General features: G+C 44.5%; 1 protein-coding gene across 1 annotated transcript in view; it reads left to right on the top strand.

Annotated features, from left to right (window-relative positions):
• The window catches only part of LOC101160197 (histone acetyltransferase p300), a 28,329-nt gene extending 27,027 nt beyond the window's left edge, over nt 1-1,302 (top strand). Inside the window, exon 32 of the mRNA XM_023949784.1 lies at nt 1-1,302. This exon is cut by the window's left edge and continues 1,648 nt beyond it. The gene's annotated coding sequence lies outside the window, so the exon portion shown is untranslated.
• Nucleotides 1,303-9,790: the final 8,488 nt, after the last annotated feature.

Here is a 9,790-nt window from a genome sequence, read left to right as displayed (position 1 = left end):
CCAGACATTTTGACGGCGCCTGCAGCAGATTTCCAGATAGAAGAATATATTTATTGTTTTGATGCGGTGTGTGTGTGTGGGGGGGTTGTGTTTTGCTCCCCAGGCGTTTGGAGGCGGGGTTTATGGGTTTGAATCAAACCTGGACGGTGCTTTGAGTGGCGGGAATGCATTTTCTTTTTTTGTCCTGCTGCCCACAAGCACGCGTTCTGAGCCCCGCCCTCCCGCCGCGCCTCCACCCGCTGCCACAGGCGGCTGGTTTTTGTACATACGCTCTTCCTGAGCTGTGACGTGGAGACGACGGAGTCCCTGAACGCCTCGCAGACGTCGCTGTTCGTACTGTACAGATTGAGACTCCACCTTTTGTGAAGCGGACGCCGTGTACAGACTTTCTGCTCCTCCTGTCAATCTTTGCTGGGTGTGTTGAACAGAAGTGCTCCTGATCTACTGTACAGTATTTTTTTTTGTAACTTGTACAGTTTTGGGGTGTGGAAGCTCACAAGCACCAATGCGCCTTTTTTTCTGTGTATTTTTCACGAGCTTTTACAGAGGGCGGGTGACGCGTTCCCACCCGGACCGCCGAGGCTGGAAACATCCCAATCCTTTAGCTTTTTCTTTTTCTTTTTTAAAGACGATATTCACGCGCTCGCCGGGTGGGAGGAGGGAACACATCAGAACCAGGCTGCAATATATCTTGAGACTTATTTTATATGAAATTACAAACAAACAAGAAAAAGTCACGAGGATAAACTGTCTTTTATATATATAGATATATTATTTAATTTTATTTTTTTGGAAATAAAACTTGAAGCTAAAGGAATTATTAGATAAAAGGTTTTGTTTTTTATTGAAGAGGTTATGGCGTTGCAGACGGCGGTCGGTTTGGCCCGGGGAGGCGGTGGAACCCTCAACCCCATCCTTTTGATGAGATGTTTTATGTACATGAATATAGTAAACATCACTGTACAAACCGATTTGATAAATTGTTTTATGAATATAGTAAACATCACTGTACAAACTGATGGCAACTGAACAAAGTTTTTTTTTTCCTAATAAGACTGGAAATGATATTTAAATATTTGTTTAGTATTCAAATGAAAACCCTGACCACTTTTTATTTTTATTTTTCCTCGTTAACAATTTTCGGTGCTTATTGAGAGAAAGCAGATCTAACTGTTGCTCTTTTATTCTTTAGGTTTTTTTTAAAGTTCTTTTGGTGGTCTGAGTTTCTTTGTCTTTCTTTTATTTTATTTTTTTTGCCATAAATTAATTGTACTATAATAAAGTATGTTTGTACCATTGGAAGATTGTCTATTTTTACATTCTTTAATTTAAATAACGTATACTTGTATAGCGCTTTTCTACCTACAAGGACAAAGCGCTTTTACAGTCACACACACATTCACACACTGGTGGCCGCTCTGATGCCAAACACAGGCATCCACCTCCCACCAGAGGCAAGGTGGGGTTCAGTGTCTTGCCCAAGGACACTTCGACTCATGGGCGTGCAAGGCGGGAATCGAACCTGCAACTTTACTATCATGGGTCGACCGCCCTACCGCTGCACTACTCATTTTAATTTCAGCGCAACATTTTGAATTTCAAAGTGATTTAATTAAACTTCAAAATGTAAATATTTTACCACAGATTACAAATTTGTAACTTTTTTTTCACGTTTAACCCTCGTTCTATCCTGGGCACTTTAACGTTGGGAGTTGGGTCATCTAGACCCACTAGACAGAGCTCTGAACCTTTTTTCTTCAATGATTTGTGATCTTCACTGGTGTCCATGGATTACATGAAATCTTTCCACCTTTATCCACCTTTGTCATGGTAGGGAGAACACGTCAATGGAAGGGGGGGTCATAGGATAGCACAGGGGTTACTCTCATAAAGGGTTCTAGTTCCTGATTTATATTTTACTTTAGACGAAAGAAAAAACCAACAAGCATAAAGTGAAGATGCTAACTCCACACAGGAGGGATTTGAACCCACGGCCTTGTTGCTGTTAGCAGGGCCGGCCCTGGTCTTCCAGGGGCCCTAAGCGAAATTTAATTTGTGGGCCCTCTAACTGATCAGCAGCACCAACAAACTGTAATGAGTTTTTTTCTTGGTAATGTTAGAGAGCAGATTGTCTTGATATTTAATGCCCCAGCCGTAGAACGGCGTTGTGACGTTCCCCTCGCTGAGTGGAGGGTGAATTGTTACAAAGCAATGCACGGAACTGACGGGGGTTCATTTCCATCAGCCACCTGCTTAGAACGCTGCCCTGCTGGTAGAAACGTGTGTCGCAGGCTATGAATGTTGACATTTAATATTTATTCTACACATTCTTACAGCATTGGAAAACGTTAAGAATGTTTGTCTTGTTTTTCCTAATACATAAACCATATTAAAACAAAAAAAAAATTACTCTGCCCCATTTTTTTTACATTTTCAAACATTTTTGAAAATGCTCCAGGGAGCCACTAGGGCGGCGCTAAAGAGCCGCATGCGGCTCCTGAGCCGCAGGTTGTCGACCCCCGCATTAACCCATTAGGGGACAGCGCATCATGTGTACCAGGGACGGCCAATTTCTCTCAACACAATTTTTAGAGAACATTCTAAAAATCGTTTTTGTCTTCCGGTTATTTATGACACAAGTCTCCAACTTGAACTAAAATTTAAGGGCTTCAGGGGGGGGCTGCTAGGTCGTCCACACAGTCTGGTCCTCAGGAGTTCATCCTCTATTCTTTGTGTGAATTAAACAAAACCCTTGTTGGTTTGTGAGGAAACTAAAAATTGTTTCTCTTTTAATACAAATGTTTTGCCTGTAATTTTCATATCCTTATAAATTCTTCTGTTTTTCTTTTTACTTATTGTTCAGCAAACTTTGCATATTATGTACATACATCTCAAATAAAATTGGAAAAAAAGGAGTTGTTTGGAATGTCATTTAATGCAAATACCAGCAAGTAAAAAAACAAACTTTGAACGGAAGTCAAATTTAAGTGTTTTATTTGAGAACAACTGGATACTAAAATGTTTTTTAAACTGCTTTCAGTATGAAATATATACAGTTAACCTCCAAAAACAGCAAAGTGTTTCATTATGATATTTGTGAGTAGAATAGTGAAAACAATTTACATTTTGACATGTAAAGCTGGTGTTGCTGCCTGAAATCCCTGCATAACCTCAGAACGTTTCCAAAACAGATTGGATATCCGTTTCCTTGGAATGCTGCTCGTGCATCCCAAATATACCATGACAGAAGGTAAATAAATACGTATATATCCTGAATAATAGACAAAAACAATGCATTCATCCCTTAATGCCTATAAATATGCATCAAAAATACATGCGCATTCTTTGGCTCCAAATTACCCACATTTAGCATCAACATGAAAGCAAAAACATAAAAGGGAGTTTTTTTTCGTGGCGTATCCTGCCTTTGCCCAAAAACAGCTGAGATAGGCTCCAGCAACTATGTGGCCCTGAAAAGGATTCAGTTGGTTCTGAAGATGGATAGACACTAAATTGATAAACGCTTTCGACATTTTGTCTTGCCTTAAATGTTTTGAAATTTTTACAAAGTAAGTTTATAAGGGCATTTTTTATAGCTAAAGCAGAAATAAAGAATTAGAAGAATGTTCTGTGTAATGATGAAATCTCTTTGACTTTGTTTTATTTTAAGTGTGACGTTACAAACGGATAAAAGGATGAATCAGTAAGTTAAACAACTGTCATGTAGTAATAAATCCAAATTAGTTTAAAAACTGAAAAAGAACATTTTTTTGGACCTGTGTGGTGCTTTAATAGTGCAGTGGGAGTGACTGGTTCAATTCCCGACTCATTAACAGTCACTATAAAAGCTGACTCTGCGTGAAGATCCTTCATGGACCAGAATCCCTGCTCTGATGCAGATAGAGTAGTGTGGTGGCAGTGTCACTGTGCTTCCACTGAGAACGTCCTGGTTCAATTCCCAGTTAGAATAAGGGTCCTTAGGAAGTAGATGTCGTGGTCTGTGTCTTTAAACCTGATTGTTGATTTTTGAAACATGTGGAGCGTGTTCAGCTCAAAGGAACAAAGCAACACAGTTCTGCTGTAGACAGATTAGCACAGTGGGAGTGTCTCTGTCCTTGAAGCAGGAGAGTGCAGGTTCAAGTCCTGGCTAGTTGCATCACAACTCATGCTTGGGGTGAGAAAGAGTCAGGGATGCTGGGAAGGGGGGTGGCTTCATCTTTAGTCTGGTAGGAGATCAACAACTTCCGTGCTATAAGATAGGTAATGAAGGTTGATATTAGAGCTACAGCTAACTGGTAGTGAGACAGGAACCTAGAAGACTAGAACCAACAGGAGGGCTAAACCAACTAGACTGTGTACTATTATTCTAATACCTAGAAGCAGCAACTAGATCATGATAGTACCTTCATGCTAACAAACACTACATTATGGTACTATACTTACTAAATCTTGTCCTAACTCTGAAAAGTTGGTACTTGTAGCATTAATTATTTTTAGAAATATACAAAGCTGAAAATATTAAATTAATAGTCTATAAATAAAAGCTTTACTTACCTACACCACCATCCCTCTCCTGCCCACCACCTCCAGGTGTTGCTCTACCTGTATTGCATCTGCAGTACACAGACCCTCCACACATCCAAGCTGCATTCTGCATGGATCTATCTAAATGCACATCTTCTTCTGGGATCCTCTTCTCCTGGTCCTCCTTCCTCTGGGAGGGGGGGGCAAAGATGAACCCCCCTTCCCTTGTCGTCCTGACTCCTCCTAGCCGCAGCTTGAATTGTGAGGCGACTGAACACCTCGATGTTCCTGACTGGGACTTGAACCTGCGCTCTCCCACTTCAAGGACAGAGACACTCCCACTGTGCTAATCTGTCTACAGCAGAACTCTGGTGCTTTGTTCCTTTGAGCTGATGAGCGGCAAAACCCGAAAACAACAAAACTGAGACGGGGAATTGAACCAGCGCTTCTCTGCTTTGGAGATCAAGTCAGTTCCATCGCACTATTCTGGACATCAGTCAGCACTTTGTCGATCACCATTTTTCCTCCATCTGGTGCTTTCTGGGATTTGAACCAGCACCTTCTTGCTCTACTGTCTCCTTTCATCTCCATCAGTGGAACCTTGAAGCTGAAGTTTGATTGACAGTTGACGACCTCACATCACCAGTTGCTGCTGCTTCACCGGAAGTGTTTGGTTTGTTTTTTTCCTTAAAAGAGCGTTGGTTCACATCCTGAAAGTGGATCACGGGTGGATGGAGGCTTTGGTGAAGCGTGTGATAGAAACTCCTGTGTTTACTTTGTTCTTTTTCTCCAAGCAGGAACTCTTTCTTTTGCTGATGATGCAGCCATATTACTTTTTTGATGGGAGTATAATCTTCATACGTCGTCATTAAAATCTCCGACTCCGTCTCACTAAAGTATGGCGCTCTCTATTTAATCACATTTTTTTTTCTGTTAACCAGGTACGGTGCAGTTTTCTCATTTTATCATGTTCTTTTTGTGTTACTCTACATGCTGTGGGGGGGAAGGTGCTAATAAGAATGTCTGAAAAGGACCTCTTTGCACCAAATCCATTCTTCCTGGATCAGAGAGTGGTTGGCCGTTCAGCTGGACCAAACTTACCAGCAGCAGCATCAACGTTTTCCCTTTCAACAGAAGCTATGGTGACAGCAGTTTCTTCTGCAGCTAAAAAACAAGCATTATTATTATACAATAATCAATGATAAAGCTAATACAATAAGAATACTAATAATAGTTACTGGCTCATTTAAAATCTGTGTGCAGGTTTTTCACAATTTCATGATCTTTTTATATATTTCTGAGAGATTGATTGTTTGATTGTATATTTGCAAGAGGCCATATTTGTTTATTTAAATATGAACAATTTGGGACTTCATTTTCTACAGCTGCTGTTATGCAGACACTGTTTTTTAAAATACTTTACATGCTATTAAAGTTACCTGAGATGACATCTTCAGTGATGTCAGGAACATCTTGGGATGTGGACGCTGCACCACCTCCAATACTTTTTCAGAGCAGAAGAAACTGTGCAAAACATCCTCAAAACTGCAAAATACAAATAAGAAATAAATGTAGCCATTTATAAATAATAAATGTGAACACTAATTTGAGTAGAAATGGAAATTTACACATTTATACACATTATTTTGTATGTTCATAATTTTAAAATTAGTACATTTATATTGTTTTTCATTTATAAATGAGAAAATCTATTTCCTGTTTGTATTTGGCAGTTTTGATTCTCCATATTTCATGCTAATGCAAGATTTTAAGACACACTCATTGTTGTAAAAGTCAGACTACCTGACTGTCTATAACAGATAAACAGCAGTTTTTATATTGACATAAACCGGAAAATGCAGATCGCACTAAATATGTGTTAGCAGAACAATGAAACAATACAACAACGTGAGTTAACATTTATTTATCAGCCCCCGTTGTCATTATTTGCTTTTCTCTGCTCTCTGCCGATTTGGAAGGTCATGTCTGACCTCATCTTGGAAACTTGGGTGTCAGAATTATTTTCTAGTTTTCCATTGGAAATTACGACAAACGGGATAGTTTTGTGCAATCTTCACCTCGGATTGATTAATAGAATTAGTATTTTACGTAAATCGCGCAGCTGCACAGAAAGGCAGGAGAAGAATACAACATCCTCCAAACTTACCTTGTGACTGATATTTCAATTCTTCATCTTTTTTCAGCTCCTGATGGATAAAGTCTCTTTGGCATAAAGTTCTCTTCTTGTCGCCTTGATCAACGTGACTTTTTCCAGACTTTATTGAAACAAAATGCGTAAATGCACACTGTGCCAGGCTCAGATGAAATGATGTTGACCAATCGTTGCTAAGAGTATGGAGTCCTATACTGTTCATAATTAAATAAATAAATATTTAATTCAATAAATAAATATGGCCTCATGCAAATACACAATCAACCAATAAATCTCTCATAAATATATAAAAAGATCATGAAATTGTGAAAAACCTGCACACTGATTTTAAATTAGCCATTGTATTATTCAATATATTTCATTTTGCTTTAAAAACATGTTCATTATTTTAAAACAGCATTTTAAAATATTCATTTTTAATCATGTTGAATTTTTTTTTTTTTTTTTCTAACTTGTCCTGTCCAACAGCTGGGCAGACAGATGAGAGCTGAGGGCCTCTTGTGTTGGACATATTTTGCTTTAACAAGAGGGGTTATTCATCTTCAGACAAACCAAAGGTATGTCTGAATAAACCCCTTTTGTAATTGAGGCCAAACTTTATTAATTTCAATCATGTCTGAAAATCTTTGGTGTTGGACCGGACGGAAAAGGAAAGAGGGGAAGAAGAGAGAGGGACGTTAGAGAGAGGGGGGGTAGGGGGTGATAATAGGAGGGGAAGGGGGATAAGACCATGAAGCAGCATAAAGCAACAAGTTTACTGGTTGTTAATCATTATGGTAAGGTTCAAATGTAGTACAAAAAGGGCGGGGCCCGTCCACACACACACTCAAATGTTATAAACACACCTGCTAGCTGCAAAAATGTCCACCTGTCGACATGTACACAAAACAGATAGTGTTCACACGCATACTTATGCCTTAAAACCAACTAGTGTGAAATATTTCAGTCATTCAGTCATGCAAGCTATTAGTGCAAAGGTGAGCTAACACCAGTGCTCAGGTGAGTGTTTATGTTCTTCTAAAATGGATGGTGGAACGTGAAAAGAAGGAGGGAGAGTGCCCAGCCATCCCCACCCCAAGACCCCCACCGCAGGAGCAGCGGCAGCCGGAATCCCCCCAACGCCACACGGGAACCGGCAGGGAACAACCGCCGCCCGGGCGACCAAGCCCGCCACCCAGGCCAGGGCCAGCAGGGCCGCCACAAGGCCCCCAGAGCCAGAGGCCAGGGAAGCACGGAGGGAAAGAGAGCGCCGCCCCAGCCCAACCAGGAGAGCAGCCCCCCCGCCGCGCCGGGAGAACCCAACGCAGAGCCCCACCGGAGAAGGACGCACACAGCCCCAAACGAGCACCCCACCACCACCCAGGAGTTCCGGGCATCCCCCCGCCCCAACCCCAGGTATGAGCCAGGACCCCCCAAGGGAGACCCGCTCCGCACTCCAGGCAGCCATCCGCCCGGCCCACGGTTGGTCCAGGGAGGAGCGAGGCAGGGGGCCCGCCGCCCCCGCCCAGGAGGGGGGAACCCCGGGGAAAAAAAGAGGGCCCACAAGGGTTGTTATAAATATGGCCCGACCAGGCTCTGCCACAGTTGGAAATTTGGCGGGGCCCAGCACTCAGGAGCAAGGACCAGAACCCACCCCCCAGGGACCAGACACCCCCGGCTCAGATGTAATGTGAACTCCCCCACCGCGCGGAGAGAGCACCGCCGGGCCCAGGAAGCCGGCACCCCGGGGACACGGCCGCCGTTGCAAAGGGGCCCGCACCCCCCACCAGGGAAGAGGCAGGGGACAGATGGACCCAGGTCCCACCTTCCTTGCAAAATGTGTGTGCGTGTATGTGTGTTTGAGATGGTGTGTGTGTGCATGTGTGTGTGTTTATGTTGGGATGTATATATTTAGGGGGGAGGGGTGTGTGTACTAAGGGGGGGTGCAGTTAAAATTGGCGGGTAGGGCACTAAGGGGACATCTCCTGATTACTCACAGTGACGTCCCCTCACCCTCCCCACCAAGGGGCCCTAAATGTCTAAGGTGCGGTTAAAATTGGCGGGTAGGGTGCTAGGAGGACATCCGCTGCTTGCTGGCAGTGATGTCCAAGCACCCCCCCTACCAAGGGCCCTACATGTCTAAGGTGCAAATAAAACCGAAAGAGGGGGGGCCCACTCCATACGGCAACCACAGGAGGGGGGCCACTGCCTAGTAACCCCCCCCCCAAGGCTCATCGCAGGCTAAGCCCCCCACCCCCTCACCCTATTATGAGGTTATATGAGGAAGGGGGTAAGTTGGGGACAGCTGATAGACTGTCCCCCGGTGGTCAAACAGCTGTCCCCCGCCCCCCCCCCAGCAAGGGGGCCAGGCCCACCCAGCCCAGGGGCCCCACCCCCGGAGGCGCAGACACCCCAGGCCCAGCACCACGCCCCCCACACAGAGAGAGAGGAGCCAGAAAGCGCCGGCCCCCCCCGGAGCAAGCCCAGGCCCCCACCCCCAAACGCCGGCCCTAGAAGAGCTCTGGTCAGGCCTCGACGGGACCGAGGCAGCCAACCGGCCGGGGAAACCGCCGATGGCCTCAGCGGAGACCCCGACCCGTCAACCCCCCCTGCCCCGTACCAATAGTGGACCCCCCCTCCCCCAGAATGCCCCCCCACAGGTCAGGGCCGACAAGACCCCCCACCCCACCCCCCACCACGCACCCCCACACCCAAGCCCAAAGGACCACGCAGCGCCCCAGCCCGCCCCACCCAGGCGCCGGACCCGATCCCCCAACCAACGGAGCCCCCAACAACCCTCGCCAGGCACCGGAGGCCCCGACCCCCACCCCAGCCCACGGCAGAAGGGCAAGGAGCAGCGACGACCAGGCCCCCCCCACCCCCTAAGTCACGGAGTTAGCCATGGGAGACCAGAGAGACCGAATTCTTTCGAAGTTACTTGAACTTTGGGCTGACATTTTTTCCAAGCTGATATGATCAAGCAGCAGATTTCTGTGTTGACTTATATTTATATTTTTTTTGCTTTTCCAATTTATTAAAATAGTTTTTTTAGCAATGCAAAGAGTTATGAAAATGATAGAGCCTAATCCTCCTTCTACATCGATGGCACTCTTG

This window comes from Oryzias latipes, chromosome 19 (assembly GCF_002234675.1).
Source record: "Oryzias latipes chromosome 19, ASM223467v1".
NCBI lineage: Eukaryota > Metazoa > Chordata > Actinopteri > Beloniformes > Adrianichthyidae > Oryzias > Oryzias latipes.
This window is presented reverse-complemented; position numbering and strand designations above follow the sequence as displayed.